Genomic DNA, 24991 nt, shown 5'->3' on the forward strand with positions numbered 1-24991 from the left:
AGGACATTAAGGAGTATAGAGGATGGTGCCAATGAAGACCAGTCATCAGGACATTAAAGTACTAGAGGATGGTGGAGACCAGATGAAGACCAGTCATCAGGACATTAAGGATAGGGGGTAGACTGGTGGAGACTGATGAAGACCAGTCATCAGGACATTAAGGAGTAGGGGGTAAAGGGTGGTGACTAGATGAAGACCAGTCATCAGGACATTAAGGAGTAGGGGGTCAAGATGAGGACCAGTCATCCGGACAAAGGAGTAGGGGGGTAAAGGATGGTGACTCCAGTCATCAGGACATTAAGGAGTAGGGGGGTAAAGGATGGTGACTAGATGACCAGTCATCAGGACATTAAGGATGGGGGGTGTTCAGATGGTGACTAGATGAAGACCAGTCATCAGGACATCAGGATCACTAGATGAAGACCAGTCATCAGGACATTAAGGAGTAGGGGGTAAAGATGGTGACTAGATGAAGACCAGTCATCAGGACATTAAGGAGTAGGGGGGTAAAGGATGGTGACTAGATGAGGACCAGTCATCAGGACATTAAGGAGTAGGGGGGTAAAGGATGGTGACTAGATGAAGACCAGTCATCAGGACATTAAGGAGTAGGGGGTAAAGGATGGTGGTGACTAGATGAAGACCAGTCATCAGGACATTAAGGAGTAGGGGGGTAAAGGATGGTGACTAGATGAAGACCAGTCATCAGGACATTAAATGTCCTTGGTGGTGACTAGATGAAGACCAGTCATCCATTAAGGAGTAGACTGGTGGTGACTAGATGAAGACCAGTCATCAGGACATTAAGGAGAGACCTAGATGAAGAAATCAGGACATTAAGGAGTAGGGGGTAAAGGATGGTGACTAGATGAAGACCAGTCATCAGTACATTAAGGACTAGGGGGTAAAATGGTGACTAGATGAAGACCAGTCATCAGGACATTAAGGAGAAGGATGGGGACTAGATGAAGACCAGTCATCAGGACATTAAATAGGGGGTAAAGGATGGTGGTGACCAGATGAAGACCAGTCATCAGGACATTAAGGAGTAGGGGGTAAAGGATGGTGGAGACTAGATGAAGACCAGTCATCAGGACATTAAGGAGTAGGGGGTAAAGGATGGTGACTTCAAAGACCAGTCAAAAAGTGGTGACTAGATGAAGACCAGTCATCAGGACATTAAGGAGTAGGGGGGTAAAGGATGGTGGTGACTAGATGAAGACCAGTCACCAGGACATTAAGGAGTAGGGGGGGGGGTAGAGGATGGTGACTTGAAGACCAGTCATCAGGACATTAAGGAGTAAATAAAGGATGGTGGTGACTAGATGAAGACCAGTCATCAGGACATTAAGTCATTATGGGGATTGGTGACTAGATGAGGACCAGTCATCGGACATTAAGGAGTAGGGGGGTAGAGGATGGTGACTAGATGAAGACCAGTCATCAGGACATTAAGGAGTAGGGGGGTTGGTGACTAGATGAGGACCAGTCATCAGGACATTAGGAGTAGGGGGGTAGAAGATGGTGACTAGATGAAGACCAGTCATCAGGACATTAAGGAGTAGGGGGTAAAGGATGGTGGTGACTAGATGAAGACCAGTCATCAGGACATTAAGGAGTAGGGGGTAAAGGATGGTGACTAGATGAAGACCAGTCATCAGGACATTAAGGAGTAGGGGGTAAGGATGGTGACTAGATGAAGACCAGTCATCAGGACATTAAGGAGTAGGGGGTAAAGGATGGTGGTGACTAGATGAAGACCAGTCATCAGGACATTAAGGAAAAAGGATGGTGACTAGATGAAGACCAGTCATCAGGACATTAAGGAGTAGGGGGTAAAGGATGGTGACTAGATGAAGACCAGTCATCAGGACATTAAGGAGTAGGGAGGTAAAGGATGGTGACTAGATGAAGACCAGTCATCAGGACATTAAGGAGTAGGGAGGTAAAGGATGGTGACTAGATGAAGACCAGTCATCAGGACATTAAGGAGTATGGGGGTAAAGGATGGTGGTGACTAGATGAAGACCAGTCATCAGGACATTAAGGAGTATGGGGTAAAGGATGGTGACTAGATGAAGACCAGTCATCAGACATTAAGGAGTAGGGGGGTAGAGGATGGGGACTAGATGAAGACCAGTCATCAGGACATTAAGGAGTATGTAAAGGATGGTCTGAAGACCAGTCATCAGGACATTAAGGAGTTCACTAGATGAAGACCAGTCATCAGGACATTAAGGAGTTAAAGGATGGTGGTGAAGATGAAGACCAGTCATCAGGACATTCTGGGGGTAAAGGATGGTGGTGACTAGATGAAGACCAGTCATCAGGACATTAAGGAAGTAGGGGGGTAAAGGATGGTGGTGACTAGATGAAGACCAGTCATCAGGACATTAAGGAGTAGGGGGTAAAGGATGGTGGTGACTAGATGAAGACCAGTCATCAGGACATTAAGGAGTAGGGGGGTAAGGATGGTGACTAGATGAAGACCAGTCATCAGGACATTAAGGAGTAGGGGGTAAATGGACTTGACAGGCCACTAGGACTTTACCAAAAGGCTGATGTCCATGAGAAACAAGATTCACTGGTCTGATGAAACCAAGATTGAACTCTTTGGCCTGAATGCCAAGTGTCAAGTCTGGAAAACAACCATCCCTACAGTGAAGCATTGTGGTGGTATATCATGCTGGATGTTTGTCAGCAGCAGGGCCTGGGAGACTAGTCAGGATCAAGGCCAAGATCAAAGCGCAAAGTCAATGTTTCCATAGCACTCAGGACTCAGACTGGGCGGTTCATTCCAACAGACAACGACCCCAAGCACACAGCCAAGACAGTGCAGGAGTGGCTGGGACAAGTCTCATCTGTGGCCCAGCCAGAGCCCGGACTTGAACCCAATTGAACATCTCTGGAGAGACCTGAAAATAGCTGTGCAGCAACGCTCCTCATCCAACCTGACAGAGCTTGAGAGGATCTGCAGAGAAGAATGGGAGAAACTCCCTGGTGTCTTCATATAACCAAGAAGACTTGAGGCTGTAAGAAGGTGAATTCACCAATTTGTAAGTCGCTCATAAGAGCGTCTGCAAATGACTTAAATGTAAATCGCTGCTTCAACAAAGTACTGAGTCTGAAAAATATGGTACATTTCTGTCCCTATTTATTTTTTAAATAAATGGGCAAACATTCATTTTTGGTCATTATGGGGTATTGTGTGTAGATTGATAAGGGGGATTGCAAGTCAATTCGCATCTTCCTCCAGTTGAATGTCCGTTCTTTTGATTCCAATTCTATGGTGCTGCCCTGCCCAACCAACAGTTCTGTTCAGCAGGTTATCCAGGTCAACAACAAACCCAGCAGGAAACCTCTCCCTGCCTGGTGTCGGTTTCACACAACAGCCAAATATAATCCTGTGAACACCTCACACTATTATACAGACTAGTACCATTTGATAACCCTACTGGTCCGCTGAAGGCAGCACTGATGTAGTGAGAGGGAATAGGCTTTCTGTGTCGCGTGAAAGGATGTAATCTGTCTGTCCACGAGAAGAGTTCCTTCAGATTGATTTACCAGTTTGGTTCTGGCTGTTAAGGGAAACATCAGACTGAAGTTGGTAGATTCAGAGAGCATTGAGTGCAATGTCCACAATGGGGCCAGAGTCAGGCAGATGGATGTGGGGGAGGCTGATGTCCTTCAGCTGCTTCCTACACGGAGCAGTCCAGTTATGAAACCAACACATGGTCTTATATAGGCGGATTGATGTGTATCCACAAAGTAAGAGTCATGTTTAGAAAACTCTATAGGTTATGAAATACACCTAACATGGCCTGACAGCATCTGTAACAAAACTCACCGGCTAAGTCAATAATACTGTAATAACAGTGTCACCTGTTCTTCATATATCTGTTCTTCTTCCCTCGCCAAAACCACCATCTGCAATTTTATACATAAGAGCCTGGTCCCTGTGAGAGAGATGGGCACCTGGGAGTCAGTCTCCTCTTCCTCAGAGTAGCTGGGACTCCCTGCCCGCCTCCACCTGTCGCCTCCCTGCCCGCCTCCCTCCTTCCCTCCCTGCCCGCCTCTCTCCTTGCCTCGTCGCCTCCCTGCCCGCCTCCCTCGTCGCCTCCCTGCCCGCCTCCCTCGTCCCCTCCCTCCCTGCCCGCCTCTCTCCTTTCTTCCTTCCTTCCCTCACTCCTTGCCCGCCACGGCTCCCTCCTTCCTTCCTTCCCTGCCCGCCACGGCGCCCGCCTCCCTCCCTCCTTGCCCGCCACGGCGCCCGCCTCCCTCCCTCCTTCCTTCCCTGCCCGCCACGGCGCCCGCCTCCCTCCCTCCCCCCTCCTTCCTTCCTTCCTTCCTTCCTTCCTTCCCTCCCTGCCCGCCACGGCGCCCCGCCTGCCTCCCTGCCCACCTTCCCGGTTGACTGGCTCCTTGCTGGAGCTCCAGAGCCAGACACGCCTCAGAAACTGTTCCTGGCAGGAGTGGTTGTCCTATCAGTGGACAGTGTACTACACACAGCACCGTCAGCAGCAGAGACTCCACCTGAGGAGCATCACTGACTTCCTCTACCTGACAGGGGAACATGTGTGCGCCGCGCCAGCGCTGGACTCAAGCGCCGCGCTAGCGCTGGACTCAAAAGCCGCGCTAGCGCTGGACTCAGCGCGCTGGACTCAAACGCCGCGCGCGTTGGACTCAAACTCCGCGCTGGACTGAAACGCCGCGCTAGCGTTGGACTGATGCTCCGCGCTGGCGTTGGACTGAAACTCCATACTAGAACATGAAAAACAGTCCTGTACTCCAATTCTGTTACTTTCTGTACTCAAATGTGTCTCACGGATCAATCCAGTCAATGTTCCCCTTATTAGCACAGCCTGCACTGGGAGGTCAACCTAACATGGCAACAGGGATCTTGATCCGGGGGGTTGAATATCTCTGCTGTAACCAAGAAGTTTGATCTTGACATCTAGACACTTAGATAGCAAGTTAGCAAACCAAAATGCACCGCGGGAGCCCTGAGCTGGATAGAATGTATTCAAAACATCAGATATCTCAGAGTTCTACTTAAACTCATTGTTGGTTATAAGCAGTGGAGCATCACGTAACCCCGCAGTGACCCCAACTATACCCGTAAAATAAATATTTATTTTAAATCTGTATTGAAAATCATAACCGTGGGTATTTCCAAATACCCCGGTATAAAACGGTGTGTCGCCCAAGCCTAATGATGCCCGCACACCACGAGTAGGCAACAACATGGGGGTTTTGTCTCCCATCTCAAAGACATGTCTGGGCCAGCTAAATCATGCAGTGGAGACTGGCTTTAGTCTACTTTTAAATGACAGGGGCCCATTAACCACAACAGAATTCCAGCGGTAGTGTATTTTGCTAGAATTGTATGGTAGGGACCAGGACGTTGAGCAGACGACATTAAAATGACCTCTGGACAGATGTTCCTAAACACATTGGAGTTCCAGACAGATGTGTCCCAGCCAGGCCAGAAGGGCCGTGGAGGAGGAGGAGAAGAGGGGCCGTGGAGGAGGAGGAGGAGAAGAGGCCGTGGAGGAGGAGGAGAAGAGGGGCCGTGGAGGAGGAGGAGAAGAGGCCGTGGAGGAGGAGGAGAAGAGAGGCCGTGGAGGAGGAGGAGAAGAGGGGCCGGAGGAGGAGAAGAGGCCGTGGAGGAGGAGGAGGAGAAGAGGCCGTGGAGGAGGAGGAGAAGAGGCCGTGGAGGAGGAGGAGAAGAGGCCGTGGAGGAGGAGGAGAAGAGGCCGTGGAGGAGGAGGAGAAGAGGGGCCGTGGAGGAGGAGGAGGAGAAGAGGCCGTGGAGGAGGAGGAGGAGGAGGAGGAGAAGAGGCCGTGGAGGAGGAGGAGGAGAAGAGGCCGTGGAGGAGGAGGAGGAGAAGAGGCCGTGGAGGAGGAGGAGGAGAAGAGGCCGTGGAGGAGGAGGAGGAGAAGAGGCCGTGGAGGAGGAGGAGAAGAGGCCGTGGAGGAGGAGGAGAAGAGAGGCCGTGGAGGAGGAGGAGAAGAGGCCGTGGAGGAGGAGGAGAAGAGGCCGTGGAGGAGGAGGAGAAGAGGCCGTGGAGGAGGAGGAGAAGAGGCCGTGGAGGAGGAGGAGAGGCCGTGGAGGAGAAGAGGCCGTGGAGGAGAAGAGGCCGAGGAGGAGAAGAGGCCGTGGAGGAGAAGAGGCCGTGGAGGAGAAGAGGCCGTGGAGGAGGAGGAGCCGTGGAGGAGAAGAGGCCGTGGAGGAGAAGAGGAGGAGGAAGGAGAAGAGGCCGGAGGAGGAGGAGGAGGAGGAGGAGGAGAAGAGGCCGTGGAGGAGGAGGAGGAGAAGAGAGGCCGTGGAGGAGGAGGAGGAGAAGAGAGGCCGTGGAGGAGGAGGAGGAGAAGAGAGGCCGTGGAGGAGGAGGAGGAGAAGAGAGGCCGTGGAGGAGGAGGAGGAGAAGAGAGGCCGTGGAGGAGGAGGAGGAGGAGGAGAGAGGCTGTGGAGGAGGAGGAGGAGAAGAGAGGCCGTGGAGGAGGAGGAGGAGAAGAGAGGCCGTGGAGGAGGAGGAGGAGAAGAGAGGCCGTGGAGGAGGAGGAGGAGGAGAAGAGAGGCCGTGGAGGAGGAGGAGGAGAAGAGAGGCCGTGGAGGAGGAGGAGGAGGAGAAGAGAGGCCGTGGAGGAGAAGAGAGGCAGTGGAGGAGGGAACAGAATAATACCAAACACCTCACCTCCAGTCCTGACAGAAAGACTGATGACCCACCATTTAGCTGGAGATAAATCAAGATGGACGCCAGAAGCACTTACTGATTAAGTGTCAGGAATCAGAAGTGCCCCACTCACAGCCAATACACTACAGTCCAGTCTGGCTCTCTGTCAAGAGTAGAATACTAGAGCAGGCCATGCTGGGAGGACAAAAGGAACATCTTATCCTCCCACTGGAATCAGACAGATCTGGATCCAAGGGGCATCTGGAGGTTAAACAGTCTGATGAAAATGGACAGGTCACCCCACCGGGAGGTTAAACCGACAGGTCACCCCCCGGGAGGTTAAACAGACAGGTCACCCCACCGGGAGGTTAAACAGACAGGGCACCCCACCGGAGGTTAAACAGACAGGTCACCCCACCGGGAGGTTAAACCGACAGGTCACCCCACCGGAGGTTAAACTGAGGTTAAACAAACAGGTCACCCCACCGGGAGGTTAAACAGACAGGTCACCCCACCGTTTTAATTTAAAATTAAAAATAGACATCATCTGTTCTTTCGACTGGTAGAAATGTTAAAACTTGTGTTTTTATATATGGAAAATATATTTTATTGAAGGGATCTTCAACGGGCGATCTTTTCTTGAACGGACGGTCGGGAACATAATGACAAATAATTTGTAGACTGAAAATTGACCACAAGAAGAACAAATCAGATATGACTAAAACAATCATTTCAAACATTGATTAAATTGTATATGATCACGTGTCTCTATCATGCCTGGGAATACCACTGGTGTTTTTACAGATTCAACTAACATTAAAATCACTTGGTGTTTTTACAGTCTTATGGTCCAACAATGAACATAAAAAAATAAAAAGCCAACCAGTGGGTAACAAAAGCAAGCCAACCAGTGGGCACCGAGCTGCTTTAAGCCAGCCAACCAGTGGGCACCGAGCTGCTTTTAAGCAAGCCAGCCAGTGGGCACCGAGCTGCTTTAAGCAAGCCAGCCAGTGGGCACCGAGCTGCTTTAAGCAAGCCAGCCAGTGGGCACCGAGCTGCTTTAAGCAAGCCAGCCAACCAGTGGGCACCGAGCCCCGAGCTGCTTTAAGCAAGCCAGCCAACCAGTGGGCACCGAGCTGCTTTAAGCAAGCCAGCCAACCAGTGGGCACCGAGCTGCTTTAAGCAAGCCAGCCAACCAGTGGGCACCGCCAGCTGCTTTAAGCCAGCCAACCAGTGGGCACCGAGCTGCTTTAAGCAAGCCAACCAGAGGGCACCGAGCTGCTTTAAGCAAGCCAACCAGTGGGCACCGAGCTGCTTTAACAGGACTGTTTATGCAACACAGATGACTCCAGAGGGATGGAAACTGATTTGGGCCGGGCGCGTCTCTCTCTCCTCCTGCAGCGACCACAGAAACACCAACAGTGTGATTTCCGCTGTCCGTGGTGCTGAAGCTGCAGCTTAAGACATCTCTCCTTTCTTACTTGTTTTTCCCCTGGCTGAAACACTTCATTACAGAAATCCCTCATTTGTTTAGGATATACATTCTCTATTCCCTCAAACCTTGCTCTCTTTACGTGACACATGTCAGCATCGCATGAATGTGACCAATAGGGACTGACCTATAGCCTATCATAACCACATTAATAACTTGGTTATAACTAACTCCCAACACCGTAACATGGTGTAAAAGCATAATGGATGCAGAGGACGTGAAAAATAAACTCCAAACAGGAGACTGCTGGACTAAAGAAATCTCAGTTGACCAACGGTGTCCATTCATCACCCATTGGTGGAACAGTTGGTGAATTTAGATGCTGCTTATATTCAGCCCCAACTTCTCTCGTCGTGAGACTTCCTCTTATCATACCCTGCTCTTTCAGGGCTAGATCACTGGGAAACATGACTTCCTCTCATCATACCCTGCTCTTTCAGGGCTAGATCACTGGGAAACATGACTTCCTCTTATCATAGCCTGCTCTTTCAGGGCTAGATCACTGGGAAACATGACTTCCTCCCATCATAGCCTGCTCTTTCAGGGCTAGATCACTGGGAAACATGACTTCCTCCCATCATACCCTGCTCTTTCAGGGCTAGATCACTGGGAAACATGACTTCCTCCCATCATACCCTGCTCTTTCAGGGCTAGATCACTGGGAAACATGACTTCCTCCCATCATAGCCTGCTCTTTCAGGGCTAGATCACTGGGAAACATGACTTCCTCCCATCATAGCCTGCTCTTTCAGGGCTAGATCACTGGGAAACATGACTTCCTCCCATCATAGCCTGCTCTTTCAGGGCTAGATCACTGGGAAACATGACTTCCTCCCATCATACCCTGCTCTTTCAGGGCTAGATCACTGGGAAACATGACTTCCTCCCATCATAGCCTGCTCTTTCAGGGCTAGATCACTGGGAAACATGACTTCCTCCCATCATACCCTGCTCTTTCAGGGCTAAATCACTGGGAAACATGACTTCCTCCCGTCATACCCTGCTCTTTCAGGGCTAGATCACTGGGAAACATGACTTCCTCCCATCATACCCTGCTCTTTCAGGGCTAGATCACTGGGAAACATGACTTCCTCCCATCATAGCCTGCTCTTTCAGGGCTAGATCACTGGGAAACATGACTTCCTCCCATCATACCCTGCTCTTTCAGGGCTAGATCACTGGGAAACATGACTTCCTCCCATCATAGCCTGCTCTTTCAGGGCTAGATCACTGGGAAACATGACTTCCTCCCATCATACCCTGCTCTTTCAGGGCTAGATCACTGGGAAACATGACCTCCTCCCATCATACCCAGCTCTTTCAGGGCTAAATCACTGGGAAACATGACGACTTCCTGCTTCAAATTGATCCCCTTTCAGAACACCAGTATGCAGCTCACAGGAGGCTGGTGGCACCTTCATTAGGGAGGGCGGCTCATAGTAACGGCTGGAACAGAATAAACGGAAAGGCATCAAACTCATGAACTCATGGAATGCATGTGTCTGATACCACTCCATTCCAGCCATTACTATGACCCCCCCCCCTGCAGCCTCCTCTGCTGCAGCCAGAGTTATAGAGCTGGCATAGTGGCACTGTGATGTTCTGCAAACCCATTCAGACAGCTGGGTTTCCTCCCTCCTACTCAGCAGCAGCAGTTTAACCACCGTGCCCCAGCGCCCACCTAACAGCTCTAGAGCCAGGTGCAGCACTCGAGTCCATTACCTCCACTCCAGGCAGGGCACACACCTTCCCACCGGGACGCCATTTTGGATCTAAATTCTCACCATTCCCCTATCCAGCTGGTAGCTGCAGGCTCTAATCGAGTGGGCATCAGCGGCTCAGTCCCATTACCTCCACTGGGCCACCATTTTGGATCTCCTTTCCTCTCCTACCCATCTGGCTATTTGAGGCTTGAGTCTAGTGGGTATCAATGGCACAGCTTGACAGAGGAGGGGATACAGGGATTAATAAACAGAGTCAGACTACAACACTCGGACTAGTAGTACAGCTATAAGCTCTTAATTCTGTTAGGCCAGCCAACACAGTTAACCTACATCTGCAGGCTCGGTGTGTCTAAGTGGTGGTTTTTCATGTGCAGCTCTGGAAAGTAACAACATGCAATAGAACCCCATCAGTTCATAAAGTGTCTGCAGTCTAGAAGAGATGCATATGTGATGTGTGTCAATGGCAGACATTGAGGTAACCTATAGACCACCTCCTGCCTGTAGTCTAGTAGTAGAGGAGGTATAGACCACCTCCTGACTGTAGTCTAGTAGTAGAGGAGGTATAGACCACCCCCTGACTGTAGCCTAGTAGTAGAGGAGGTATAGACCACCCCCTGACTGTAGTCTAGTAGTAGAGGAGGTATAGACCACCCCCTGACTGTAGCCTAGTAGTAGAGGAGGTATAGACCACCCCCTGACTGTAGCCTAGTAGTAGAGGAGGTATAGACCACCCCCTGACTGTAGCCTAGTAGTAGAGGAGGTATAGACCACCCCCTGACTGTAGTCTAGTAGTCTAGTAGTAGAGGTATAGACCACCCCCTGACTGTAGTCTAGTAGTAGAGGAGGTATAGACCACCTCCTGACTGTAGTCTAGTAGTAGAGGTGACCTATAGACCAGCTGTTGTACAAAACCTAAAATGTCATGTTTTTGTGATAAACAATGAATGCCCTGAAGGTTAGATTATTTAAGCTCACTATCTGAGTGACTAGTTAGACTAAACCATCTCTTAGTAAATGATAAAGAGTTGGTTTGTAATAGAACGTCAACGTGGTGAAGGATACACTGACTGTAGGTTAACTGGATATCTGACCTTGATCTTCACATGAAGAGAGGACTGACTGTAGGTTAACTGGATATCTGACCTTGATCTTCACATGAAGAGAGGACTGACTGTAGGTTAACTGGATATCTGACCTTGATCTTCACATGAAGAGAGGACTGGCATGTCAGTGTCACTCATTAACTTGCTGACCTGATAGGAGCTACTCTCTGCTTCCGGCAACATTGACCATTTATCACGTCCCAAATTCTGCAAGGCCTTGGACGGGCACCGTTACTTCTTGACAAGATCGACCGAGTTGTGTAGCATCCTGTCCAAACCCAGCCACAGTAAGTCTACTGAGCAATCCCAAATGGCAACCTGCACCCTGTATAATGCTACTACTTTAGACCAGGGCTTGTGGGCTCTGGTTAAAAGTAGTGCACTACGTACGGAATAGGGTGATTTTGGGACACAGTCGGCGTATCAGCTAAGGAAGCAGATTAAAGAGATTCTGTGAGAAGCTAGCCAATCAGTATCTGTACTGCATTGAATACTAATGTGACCCATTTCTCATGTGTTTTTCCTGACTAAATGGGCTTAGCAACCTGTTCCTCTGTTATGCCTCAGATGGATACGAGATCACAACAGAAGGATTAGTCACACAACTAAAAGAGAAACAACGCAGTAGCCAGTCTCGTTACATCATGTTAATGACATCATCTCCTTGGTACATTTTGATCTGGACAGAAATAAATAAAAATCGTCAAGACGGGGGAAATGAGGCCGCCCCTCCCCGTCAAGACGGGGGAAATGAGGCCGCCCCTCCCCGTCAAGACGGGGGAAATGAGGCCGCCCCTCCCCGTCAAGACGGGGGAAATGAGGCCGCCCCTCCCCGTCAAGACGGGGGAAATGAGGCCGCCCCTCCTCGTCAAGACGGGGAAATGAGGCCGCCCCTCCTCGTCAAGACGGGGGAAATGAGGCCGCCCCTCCTCGTCAAGACGGGGGAAATGAGGCCGCCCCTCCCCGTCAAGACGGGGGAAATGAGGCTGTAAGACGGGGGAAATGAGGTGGCATATGTGCCCACAGTAGCATGACGTACAGGCCATCTGTGCTGCTACCCATGGTACATACCGCTGCTACCCATGTTACATACCGCTACCCATGGTACATACCGCTGCTACCCATGGTACATAATGCTGTACCCAGGCAGCACCCTGCTCCACAGGATCCACAAAGACAGCACGGCAGAACTCATACCGGGTGTGCTCTTCAGTCAGACTATTCATTTCCCAAACAGGACACACCCCCAGCAGTGTGAATGTGCAATACTGGAACCCAGGCTCTCCTAGGTGTGTCCAACAACACATATCCCTATAGATAGACTGGCCCTACCTACAAACCAGTCTGTCACCATTTACATTCAAGCTGGTTGCAGAAAAACACTTGAGTGTTAAAAACCAACAGGACCAGAGACTGAACACATTCAGCCTACAGAATGACATGGTCATAACATATGGGTTGTTAGGATGAACACAGACACACTGGTTATAGGAGAGGAAATCTGACCCACTCTGTCCTTCTCTGGGGAACTACCGATTACACAAACACACAGACACAGAGAGAGAGGGGGAGACACAGAGAGAGAGGGAGACACAGAGAGAGAGGGAGACACAGAGAGAGAGGGAGGAGACACAGAGAGAGAGGGGGAGACACAGAGAGAGGGACACAGAGAGAGAGACACAGAGAGAGAGGGGGGGAGACACCAAGAGAGAGGGGGAGACACCAAGAGAGAGAGACACCAAGGGGGAGACACCAAGAGAGAGGGGGAGACACCAAGAGAGGGAAATGAGAGAGGAGAGAGACACCCCGGAGAGGGGGAGACACCCCGAGGGAGACTTCAACAGTGCAGCCAACTGGATTGAAGGACACCAGCTCAACATATGGAAATGAACCTACTGTACACAGGGGGACACACCAAGGAAATGAACCTACTGAACACAGGCTCAACAAGGACCCTGACACCAAGATGGAGATGAACCTACTGACACAGGCTCAACAAGACCCTGGTACCCAATATGGAAATGATCCTACTGTACACAGGCTCAACAAGGACACTGGTACCTATGGAAATGATCCTGGACACAAGGACACTGGTAATGAACCTACGGAGGCTCAAAAGGAGGACCCAATATGGAGATGATCCTACTGTACACAGGCTCAACAAGGACGGTACCCAATATGGAGATCCTACTGTCACACTCAACAGTGCAGCCAACTGGATTGGTAAGGACATGAACCTACAGGCTCAACATACACTGGAAATGAGATGATCCTACTGTACACAGGCTCAACAGGGACCCTGGTACCCAATATGGAGATGATCCTACTGTACACAGGCTCAACAGGGACCCTGGTACCCAATATGGAGATGATCCTACTGTACACAGGCTCAACAACAAGTAGCCTGGTACCCAAAACATAACTAATATTGTTATAGTCAAGGAAAGTCGGTATTTGGTGCTGTAACAGACAGAGCTCAGGAGGTGCCACATTCATGGCTGTGTTTTTGTTATGGTTGCTTGTGGACAGATTGTAGAATCTGGGTCTGGGTCAGGGGACCACAGGGGCCCAGCAGAGCGGAGGAGAGGTGTAAGTGACAGCTGTAACAGGAATCAGAAGTAGTCCCATCCCAGAGAGAATGAACAGAGACTGGATCAGGGCCATGGAGCTGGGGAGGACAGAGCACTGAGCAGTCACCTCTGCCTGTCTTCCTGGGAACATCCCCTATTCCCGAGACAACTAGTTTAGACCAACCCCATATGACTCCGGTAAAGAAACTAGCACACTTTATAGGGAGTCATTTGGGACACAGAATATGTCTGACCTGCCTGAGCTGCTCTACAAATGAAGGGTAGCCTAGTGGTTAGAGCATTGGACTAGTAACCGGAAGGTTGCAAGTTCAAACCCCTGACCTGACAAGGTACAAATCTGTCGTTCTGCCCCTGAACAGGCAGTTAACCCACTGTTCCTAGGCCGTCATTGAAAATAAGAATTTGTTCTTAACTGACTTGCCCAGTTAAATAAAGGTACAAAATTAAAAAAATATTTGAAAAATAAAAGTCCCAGGCCCTCCCATATAGGAAGCTAACGACCCCTGAACTAGAGGATCGTGCAACACATCACGTGAAACCCATTCATTAATAACAGATGAGTTACTCAGTCTCCAGACGACATGGTCAGATATCCCTCCTCTGTAACAAGGCTGGCGAACAAGGAGTCCTCTGGGCAAGCTGCCTTCTGGCAACAGATAAACCACCATGGGGATATTCATCAAGGCTTCAGAGACCTCCAGAGGGGTTTTAGAGACCTCCAGAGGGGTTTTAGAGACCTCCAGAGGGGTTTTAGAGAGAGTAGTTAAGACAGGGAAGAGTAGTGTGGTCAGAGGGGTTTTAGAGAGAGTAGTTAAGACAGGGAAGGCAGGAGTGTGGACATCTCTATTGTCAAGAGATAGAAACAGAAGAACAAAGCAATGCATAGGTCACAACACCAAAGAAATAGCATCTCATTCCAGTAGGGTTGTAACGAGTACCAGCACCGTGACAAAACAATGCCTGATCTTCCACGGCAAAAAGAACACCAAGCAGAAAACCAAGGTGATTCTGGGTGACACCATAACGGGTGTTCGTCACGGGGAGGCAGGTAGCCCAGCGGTTAAAAGCGTTGGGCCAGTAACAGAAAGGTATCTGGTTCGAATCCTCGAGCCAGCAAGGTGGACAAATCTGCCGTTCTGTCGTTGAGCAAAGCAGTTACCCTCAACAACAACTGCTCCCCAGGCAGCGCTGATGTGGATTAAGTCTCCCCCCCCGCTCTGATTCAGAGGGTTAAATGAGGAAGACACATTTCAGTTGTACAACTGACTAGTTCTCCCCTTTCAACATCAGGACTGCTTTCCTCAGGGAACAGTCTGCTTCATGTTTTGTTTCCTCTGAGGATGACGATAGTGGTACTCTGACAACCCTACGTTATAGTTCTGTGGGCAACACACAGGAGTGGTGAATCTGGTGCGAGAGCAGTATGAAATAGAGTGGTGAATCTGGTGCGAGAGCAGTATGAAATAGAGTGGTGAATCTGGTGCGAGAGCAGTATGAAATGGAGTGGTGAATCTGGTGCGAGAGCAGTATGAACTGGAGTGGTGAATCTGGTGCGAGAGCAGTATGAACTGGAGTGGTGAATCTGGTGCGAGAGCAGTATGAAATAGAGTGGTGAATCTGGTGCGAGAGCAGTATGAAATAGAGTGGTGAATCTGGTGCGAGAGCAGTATGAACTGGAGTGGTGAATCTGGTGCGAGAGCAGTATGAAATAGAGTGGTGAATCTGGTGCGAGAGCAGTATGAACTGGAGTGGTGAATCTGGTGCGAGAGCAGTATGAAATCCCCATCTATGCCACTAGAGAAAGGAGGACACAACCTGAAGACTACTTTACACCAGTGTCATAGTAGAGGACACCTTCTTTTAGGCTGACCTGCTCTGTCCTGACGTGCCCTGCCCTGCTCTGTCCTGCCCTGACGTGCCCTGCTCTGTCCTGCCCTGACGTGCCCTGCTCTGTCCTGCCCTGACGTGCCCTGCCTGTCCTGCCCTGACGTGCCCTGCCCTGCTCTGCCCTGACGTGCCCTGCTCTGTCCTGCCCTGACGTGCCCTGCTCTGTCCTGCCCTGACGTGCCCTGCTCTGTCCTGCCCTGACGTGCCCTGCCCTGCTCTGCCCTGACGTGCCCTGTCCTGACGTGCCCTGCTCTGTCCTGCCCTGACGTGCCCTGCCGTGCCCTGCTCTGTCCTGACGTGCCCTGCCCTGCTCTGTCCTGCCCTGACGTGCCCTGCCCTGCTCTGTCCTGCCCTGCCCTGCTCTGTCCTGCCCTGACGTGCCCTGCTCTGTCCTGACGTGCCCTGCCCTGCTCTGTCCTGCCCTGACGTGCCCTGCTCTGTCCTGCTCTGCCCTGCTCTGTCCTGCCCCGACGTGCCCTGCTCTGTCCTGCCCTGCCGTGCCCTGCTCTGCCCTGTCCTGCCCCGCTCTGCCCTGCCCCGCCCTGCTCTGTCCTGCCCTGACGTGCCCCGCTCTGTCCTGGCGTGCCATACTCTGCCCTGTCCTGGCGTGCCCCGCTCTGCCCTGTCCTGGCGTGCCCCGCTCTGCCCTGTCCTGGCGTGCCCCGCTCTGCCCTGTCCTGACGTGCCCCGCTCTGCCCTGTCCTGACGTGCCCCGCTCTGCCCTGTCCTGACGTGCCCCGCTCTGCCCTGTCCTGACGTGCCCCGCTCTGCTCTGTGTCCCATTGACACTGATGACTATGACACCTATATACAGGGTCTGGTTAAATTGCCCCATTTGGCTGTGTGACAGGAGGCCGTTCCTTCGGTCAGGGTTCACTGAAGCACAGCTCCTGCCAGGGAGGCAGCTCAAGACACGCACCGCCGGTTGATTGACACACTAACAATGGTAGTGCACTGTACAGCCCTTGTTCATGGCTCTGCACAGAGGTAATGGGGATGCTGCTACAACAAGCTACACTATTCTACAGTATTCAGTTGTAGTGCTCCTTCCTGGTTGGTGTTGATTAAGAGTCCTGTGACTTAATATTTTCTGGTAATATATATGTGGTTTTACATCCAGCCCCAAGAGGTGCATGAAGGTACACATGAACAAAAGCGTGTGGACACCTGAAAGTCCAACATCTCATTCCCATCGCTGCTAAAACGGCCTCCACTCTTCTGGGAGAGCTTTCCACTAGATGTTAGAACATTGCTGTGGGGGACTTGTGGCTGAACGGAAGCAAGAGCATTAGTGAGGTCAGGCACTGATGTTGGGTGATTAGGCCCAGCCCTCCAGTCGACGGTCCAATTCATCCCAAAGGTGTTCAGTGGGGTTGAGGTCAGGGCTCTGTGCAGGACAGTCAAGTTCTTTACACATCAATCTTGACAAAGGATTTCTTTGGGCCTTCCCCAAACTGTTGCCACAAAGTTGGAAGCACAGAATACTTTGAATGCACCGTATATCTAAACAAATATGCTTCATCCTCCACCGCCGCCCCCACAGCAGCATCTCCACCACCACCCCACAGCAGCCCCTACCCACCCCACAGCAGCCCCTACCCACCCCACAGCAGCCCCCACCCACGCCACAGCAGCCCCCACCCACCCCACAGCAGCACCGCCACTGCCCCACAGCAACCGCAGCCCCCCCCACAGCAGCACCGCCACTGCCCCACAGCAACCGCAGCCCCCCCCACAGCAGCACCGCCGCTGCCCCACAGCAACCGCAGCACCCCCCACAGCAGCACCGCCGCTGCCCCACAGCAACCGCAGCCCCCCCACAGCAGCACCGCCACTGCCCCACCCACCCCATAGCAGCCCCCACCCACCCCCAAAGCAGCACCGCCACTGCCCTACCCACCCCCAAAGCAGCCCCCACCCACCCCACAGCAGCACCGCCACTGCCCCACCCACCCCCAAAGCAGCCCCCACCTACCCCACAGCAGCACCTCCACCCCCCCACCCACCTCACAGCAGCCACCACCCACCCCACAGCAGCACCTCCAACCACCCCACAGCAACACCCCCACCCCCCCCACAGCAGCACCTCCACCCCCCCCACCCACCCCACAGCAGCACCTCCAGCCCCCACCCACCCCACAGCAGCAGCCCCCCCACCCACCCCACAGCAGCACCTCCAACCCCCACCCACCCCATAGCAGCCCCGCCGCCAAACACAGGTTATCCTACTTCCAGCCTTTCCAGAGGGGATTTTGGCCAATATGTTTCTTAAAACACATCACTGATTCACTAAAGAGATCCCAATCCCACCGTCTGTCTGTAAGGGCAGATCAAACGGCCTGGCACACCTGCTCTGTGGTTGCTGCCTGCCTGCACAGCTCTTTGGTTTCACTCCTCAGAAGCAGTTCACATTGATGTGGTTCAGCAACTGTTTTTAACTACTGAGCCAGGTATGATGCGAGGCTGAGGCTCCATCACAAACCCATAGACCTTGGCTACAGTTTAGGGGCTTTTTATACTTACAGAATATGTGAAGTAACATCTGTCTGGCTTCCACATCAGATGTGCAGCTTTGTCTGTTTACAGTATCCTTACATTTGCCTTGAATGTGGATACCTGAAGACCCATTGGATCTCTCCTCGGTACTGCATGTTCTTTGGCAGTAGAAATGACGACAAGGGCTGTGGACCAGCTTGAGTTTTAATAGAAACACATGTGTGATCCAACTCCATCTGAACTAGAGTTGCTGAAGACAGAACACAACAGTATGTGGCTGCTGACCCCTCTGCTCCAACAGCCTTTGTACCACTGCACAGCCAGGGAAACCAGGGCACACAGACACAGACACACAGGGCAGCAGCTTGCAGACAAGAAGCTTCCTTCCCTTCTTTGCTTGCATCTCACCCACGATCAGATATGCTTGAGCCTCTCTCTGTGATGTGTGCACTCAACAGCAGCCAATCTGGGACTACACTAATGACAAATGTTGCGGACTGTTCGTGCACTGTTAAAAATGTAGGCTATTACCAGCAGTGGGTCACAACAAATGTTCTGGATTAAAAGAGATTAAGCCACACTCCTCACGCCAATGAAAATAAACAGTAAGCGGACAGGCCAAGCAAAACAACAAACAAACAGCCTACTTTAGAGAAGGTTGAATTGATTAACAGAGAAAAAAAAACAGAAAAAACGACTTGATTTATTTTTAAAAGCGCATTCCTGTCATAAAAGACGATCTTCCAAAGGGGCAATGATGGAAGCAGTAGTTCATCAGAGAAACAAAGACCCCAAAAAATATCGTTGAATCCTTTTAGGCATGAATAATTTAATTCGACCCTTTATCTAAAAACATGTATTATTTTGTCATTGCCGATAACACTGAGGAAATCAGACAGCATCACCAGAGGTCAGGGGCCATGTCAACTTCACATCAATCACCATTCTGATTGCTGTCAGTCTTCAGTTTGCTAAATTACAGATTCAGACTGACTCAACCAACCCAAATTCAGAACAAACAGAGTGTTCATTGGAATATGAAAACAGAGTGGGGCCTAAATGCATTAAATCCACAGCTGGACATCGTGGACAAAAACACAGCTGGGCTGAAGAAAAGTGTGCTGATTTAGAGTAGGTATATACTTCCCAATAGCTATTTCATTTCAGTCAAGACCTCCAGATCACCACCTGCAACCAAAACAATACCCTTCCCTGAGTGTCAATGCAGATAAATAGCTGGTAGATCTTGTAACAGAGAGTCATGAGTCTTTGTCCTTTAGCTACACCGTCATGTAATACCACAGGATGTAGCTACTCCTGAACAGCATAGGCTAATGTTTTGTACTCAGATTGTAGAGACTACTGGATGAACTGACGGGATGGGGGAAATCATGATATTATCGTGTAGGTATTGTGTGTGTTGAGTAGCTAACGACGTGGCTTGGAAGTTGCCTTAAATAGCTACTGTGTTAAAGTACCAGCACGCTACTATGTCTATCAACTCATGCAACTAGTCAGGTGTAACTGGCAAACATTCAATGGACCACGATGAGTTTAGGCTGATTTACATTCTCCTCGAACTGGACAACTAGGAAGAAGTAGTTCATTCACTGGTTAGATCAAGTTGGATGAATAAACACTTTGGTTGTAAGTTATATGGATTAGCAAAAGTCGGCTAACTAGAAGCACCGGAACTAAGTTAGACATAAAAATCATTCGAGGTACCGTTAGCTGAACACAACCAAAACATCATGATAAGCGACAATAACTACATGTATTGGCCAAATATTTATGGATGTTTGAACAGTGAACATTGTAAAGGTTAGCTGCTCGCTAAGCAGAGATAACATAGCAGGCTAACAAGCTAACCAAAATTCGCGCTAGTTGTTTTGACTTGAATAGCTCATTGAAAACTGTTACTTAGCTATCTATACCGGTCATGAAATGCCCTCCATTAAAAACAGGATAAATCAGCTGGCTTGCAAGACATCAGTAGGACTCAATGTTCAAACCTTGGGATAACTATTTGACTACAGCAGAGGGGGAGGGCTGCTGTGCGGACTGGGCCTGCAATGTCTTGGTTCTCTATCGCTCTCAATTTGTACAGACAAAAACCAAACACGATAACGCCAAATGTCGGATTACACCTCGACCACTGGCCCAATTTCCCCCAAACCGGGGTCGCTGGGTGCCAAAATAATACCGGTTTGACATGCAACGCTTCCCTGGTGGAGCAACGTGGATCATTTTAAAGGAAAAAACAGAGGGAAAAAAAACTCACCGCATTAATTTCTCTTCTCCTCGCAGATCCAAGATGGCTGTGTACTCTAAAATCGAGGATGCTGGGTATACAGCCTTTACCCTCTGACCCTGCCTCAACCTCCAAAGGCATCTCCTGTAGCTGTTGCCGTTTTGGGCGGGTGCTCTTTCTGCGACTGTTGCCACCGAAGAATCGTCTCCCTCGCTTCATGTTTCTCTCGAAACAGACCGTGAAACATCTTCCGTGACTGAGCATGATCTATATAGACATTGAAGACGTGAATGGTGACGTGGCCTATGAAATGGCATTAGAAATATGACACATTAAATGTAAATAATTGTTTTCACCCCCCCATCTCCCTTTCATCACAGAACCTCACTGTTTTGTCATTTGTTGCAGACAAAATTATACACATGTAAGTGAGCAATTTGATAGTTTGCTAATTGGAATTCATTCTCAGTTGCAGGGGTCATGGGCTAAAAAGTGATGATGATTTTGATGATTGTGATGATGATATGGAGACACTGTCCCAATCAATTAAAATGATATTGAAGCGATATAACTAACTTTAATGTGCAAGATGCCCAACCATGTATGTATTGTCTGTTTTCTTTGACAGACAGCCACCATTTTCCTCACCATTCAGTGTTTATCCTCATTTAATCTGACAGTTTTCAGGTTCTAAATAAATGACAATGCTCTTTTGAGGCAACAAGAGATGTTAATAGATGAGCCAATGTTATTACCACTCTGGCTCACTCACTCATAGCTCAACCTCTTCTGCACAGAACATTACATATACCGCAACACAAATATTTCATTCAATCTTCTTCGTCTGCTTTTATGGGAAATACAAGGTCACGGTACATATTGCACGATGAATCTCACATATGTTTCAATGTAATATGGAGAGCAGTTGCATTTCTACATGTGTCATTCATTGATTTATGGCTCAATTTATTTTTATACACAAAAGATGGAGATACCTGGTGGTTGCTGCTCGTGCTTCTGTTGACTTCCCCCTGTTGGTAAGGAAGTGAACTACTACAGATCTGTTCTTTCAGCGTACTGAGCGTACAGTTACTGTAGCATCAGCATACCCTGGGCAATGAATATCAGACAGTTGCCCACTTTCAATTCACTTTGTATCATTCATTCACACCTCTTGCATGTTTAGGCCAACATCTTTGTTCCCTGGGTGGAACTAGAGTCTTCATCTCATTAAATTAACCTGTCCTTTGTGTTGTTGTTTGTCAATGGTCAGGTCGTCTGTTGATGTTACCCAGACTATGCTTCGGTTGACCTATACCTTTCTGTTTGGGCAGCTCTACAATAGCTAGATATCCTCTCTTCTCCTCCAGACCAAGACAGGTCTCAATGGGCCAGTGACAGGAGCGGTAAGGGACTGACCGACGCTCGTCCAGGTGTGTATAATGCATTCTGCCAGAGCCAACGCATTCAGCATGAAGGAAACGTGAGCATGATGAGAACCTGCCAGAATCGGCCACCTGGTTCCAACGGTCACCTAGAAGGAACTGTCACTGGTCACGTTCCCTTGCTCAGACGTTGTATGCATCAACCAATGGTTGCGTGCCACATCATCGACTGCGCTGTTGGGCACCAGATGGCAATAACATATGTGGTTAGGTGACAGATAAAATATCTATCCAGGCGGTGAGTAAGATCTGGCTTCAGCAACATCTGAGTATGGGTACATGAACATTGTCTTAAAAAACAACTATGGCCACTCAGAGCAGACAGTGGAGCAGGGTAATTAACTAAATATGACTAATGATTCCATTCTACAAGGCTGAATGAACACAGTTATTAATTAATGTATTATTTTTTAAACATGGCTGTGTTGGCTTGAACTCTTGAAGTGGTGGCTTCCACTGTGAAGAGGGAGAGAGAGAGAGAGGAGGGAGGGAGAGAGAGGGAGGGAGAGAGAGGGAGGGAGGGAATGGAGAGAGAGAGAGGAATGGAGAGAGGGAGGGAGGGAGGGAGAGAGAGAGAGAGGGAGGGAGGGAGAGAGAGAGAGAGAGGGAGGGAGAGGAGGGAGAGAGAGAGGGAGGGAGGAATGGGTGTTGGGTGGAAGGTAGAGCAGCCGAGCTATCTGTCTGATTAGCGAACTGTCAGTCCCAAGCTTGCCCTGTGCCATGTTTCCAAACCTATCACATTGAATGCAGCTTAGAGAGAGACAGCAACCAATGTGAGAAAATAAGCCCACGCTAATTGTCTTGAAGTTAAGATGAGGTGCAGCAAATTCATCCATAATGGAGGAAATGAAGTTGACACACGACTACAGGCTTGGGGTTTTCTAAAAAAAAAAAAAAAAACTTTTCTTCAGTTCTGTTTAAGAGCCAGTTTATAAGGTAATGGGTTCCAAACAGAGGACATTTGTCACAACAAACAAAAACTTTACAAAAAGATAAAACTGTATCAGGCCCCTTTGACTTCTTCCTCATGTTGTTAGGTTACAGCCTTATTTTAAAATGTATTAAATAGTTTATCCCCCCTCATCAATCTACACACATTACCCCATAATTACAAAGCAAAAACATTTTTTCTAAATTTTTGCACATTTCTTTTTAAAAAAGAAAGAAAGAAAAGAAATGGAAACATTCAATTTTCATAAGTATTCAGTAGTTTGTTGAAACACCTTTGGCAGCGATTGCAGACTCGAGTCTTCTTGGGCATGATACACCTGTATTTGGGGAGTTCTTCCCATTCTTCTCTGCAGATCCTCTCAAGCTCTGTCAGGTTGGATGGGGAGCATCGCTGCACAGCTATTTTCAGGTCTCTCCAGAGATGTTCAATCGGGTTCAAGTCTGGGCTCTGGCTGGGACACTCAAGGACATTCAAAGACTTGTCCCGAAGCCACTCCTGCGCTGTCTTGGCTGTGGGCTTAGGGTCGTTGTCCTGTTGGAAGGTGAATCTTCGCCCCAGTCTGAGGTCCTGAGCGCTTTGGAGCAGGTTTTCATCAAGGATCTCACTGTACCGTGCTCCATTCATCTTTCTCTCGATCCTGACTAGTCTACCTGTCCCTGCCGCTGAAAAACATCCCCACAACACAATGTTGCCACCATGCTTCACCGTAGGGAAGGTGCCAGGTTTCCTCCAGACGTGACGCTTGGCATTCAGGCCAAAGAGTTCAATCTTGGTTTCATCAGACCAGAGAATCTTGTTTCTCATGGCCTGAGAGTCTTTAGGTGCCTTTTGGCCAACTACAAGCAGGCTGTCATGTGTATTTTACAGAGGAGTGGCTTCCATCTGGCCACTCTACCATAAAGGCCTGATTGGTGGAGTGCTGCAGAGATGGTTGTCCTTCTGGAAGGTTCTCCCATCTCCACAGAGGAACTCTAGATCTCTGTCAGAGTGACCATCGGGTCCTTGGTCACCTCCTTGACCAAGGCCCTTCTCCCCCATTTGCGGCCAGCTTTAGGACGAGTCTCGGTGGTTCCAAACGTCTTCCATTTAAGAATGATGGAGGCCACTGTGTTCTCGGGGAACTTCAATGCTGCAGAAATGTTTTGGTGCCCTTCCCCAGATCTGTGCCTACGACACAATCCTGTCTCAGAGCTCTACGAACAATTCCATCAAATCAAATCGATCTCATTGCTTTTCCTTTCTCTGAAATGCACTGTCAACTGTGGAACCTTATAAAGACAGGTGTGTACCTTTCCAAATCATGTCCAATCAATTGAATTTACACAGGTGGACTCCAATCGAGTTGTAGAAACATCTCAAGGATGATCAATGGAAACAGGATGCACCTGAGCTCAATTTCGAGTCTCATAGCAAAGAGTCTAAATACTTTTGTAAATAAGGTGTTTTTTAATTTATTTTTATACATTTGCACACAAAAAATGAACAACCTGTTTTCTCTATGTCATTATGGTGTATTGTGATGTCATTATGGTGTATTGTGATGTCATTATGGTGTATTATGTGTACATTACTGAGGATGTTTTATTTTATTTAATCCATTTCAGAATAAGGCTGTAACGTAACAAAATGTGGAAAAAGTCAAGGGGTCTGAATACTTTCCGAAGGCCCTGTATATCAGTATATTGGCAAAGTAATAAATACCGGAGAGAGAGAGCATATAGATATCCAAAATATTCTTTGTGACTTTCTTTTTTTTTTTCAATGCAGTACAGAATGTTAAAGAAGCAGTGTTCAGCAGGACTTGTGTGTTACATAGTCCTGTGTCCCAGTGGTACATGGAAGTGGAACCGATGAACTGTCACACGCATCCTCCCAGACTGCACTCCTATTCTACTTCCTCTTCTTCTCATCTCTGCCACTTCTTCTTCTTCTTCAACTTGTTACTGTTGCCTTTTCCAACAGTCTGAATAGGGAGACAGTAGATGTGCATCGGGATGTTCTTGTAATAGCTGGATACAACTGGCCTGGCAAAACATAGAGAATCAGCATGGTGTAAATACAGAGACACAGAATAAACTGTACTACCAGGCATCAACAGGTTACCAGTAGGTTATCTCCTTTGGGAGAAGACTGTACTACCAGGCATCAACAGGTTACCAGTAGGTTATCTCCTTTGAGAGGAGACTATACTACCAGGTATCAACAGGTTACCAGTAGGTTATCTCCTTTGGGAGAAGATCAACAGGTTACCAGTAGGTTACTCCTTTGGGACCAGGTATCAACAGGTTACCAGTAGGTTATCTCCTTTGGGAGAAGACTGTACTACCAGGTATCAACAGGTTACCAGTAGGTTATCTCCTTTGAGAGAAGACT

The 24991-nt window shown here is 49.2% G+C and overlaps 1 long non-coding RNA gene and 1 pseudogene across 1 annotated transcript; one reads left to right on the forward strand and one right to left on the reverse strand.

Moving 5' to 3' along the window:
- The window catches only part of LOC135537064 (CCR4-NOT transcription complex subunit 2-like), an 87001-nt pseudogene extending 66546 nt beyond the window's left edge, over window positions 1-20455 (reverse strand).
- On the forward strand, window positions 19269-20818 carry LOC135537065 (uncharacterized). Its single transcript, XR_010455115.1, has 2 exons — window positions 19269-19374; window positions 20278-20818. It is a non-coding gene; the product is annotated as an uncharacterized LOC135537065 (long non-coding RNA).
- The last annotated feature ends 4173 nt before the right edge of the window (window positions 20819-24991 follow it).

This window comes from Oncorhynchus masou, unplaced genomic scaffold (assembly GCF_036934945.1).
Source record: "Oncorhynchus masou masou isolate Uvic2021 unplaced genomic scaffold, UVic_Omas_1.1 unplaced_scaffold_705, whole genome shotgun sequence".
NCBI lineage: Eukaryota > Metazoa > Chordata > Actinopteri > Salmoniformes > Salmonidae > Oncorhynchus > Oncorhynchus masou.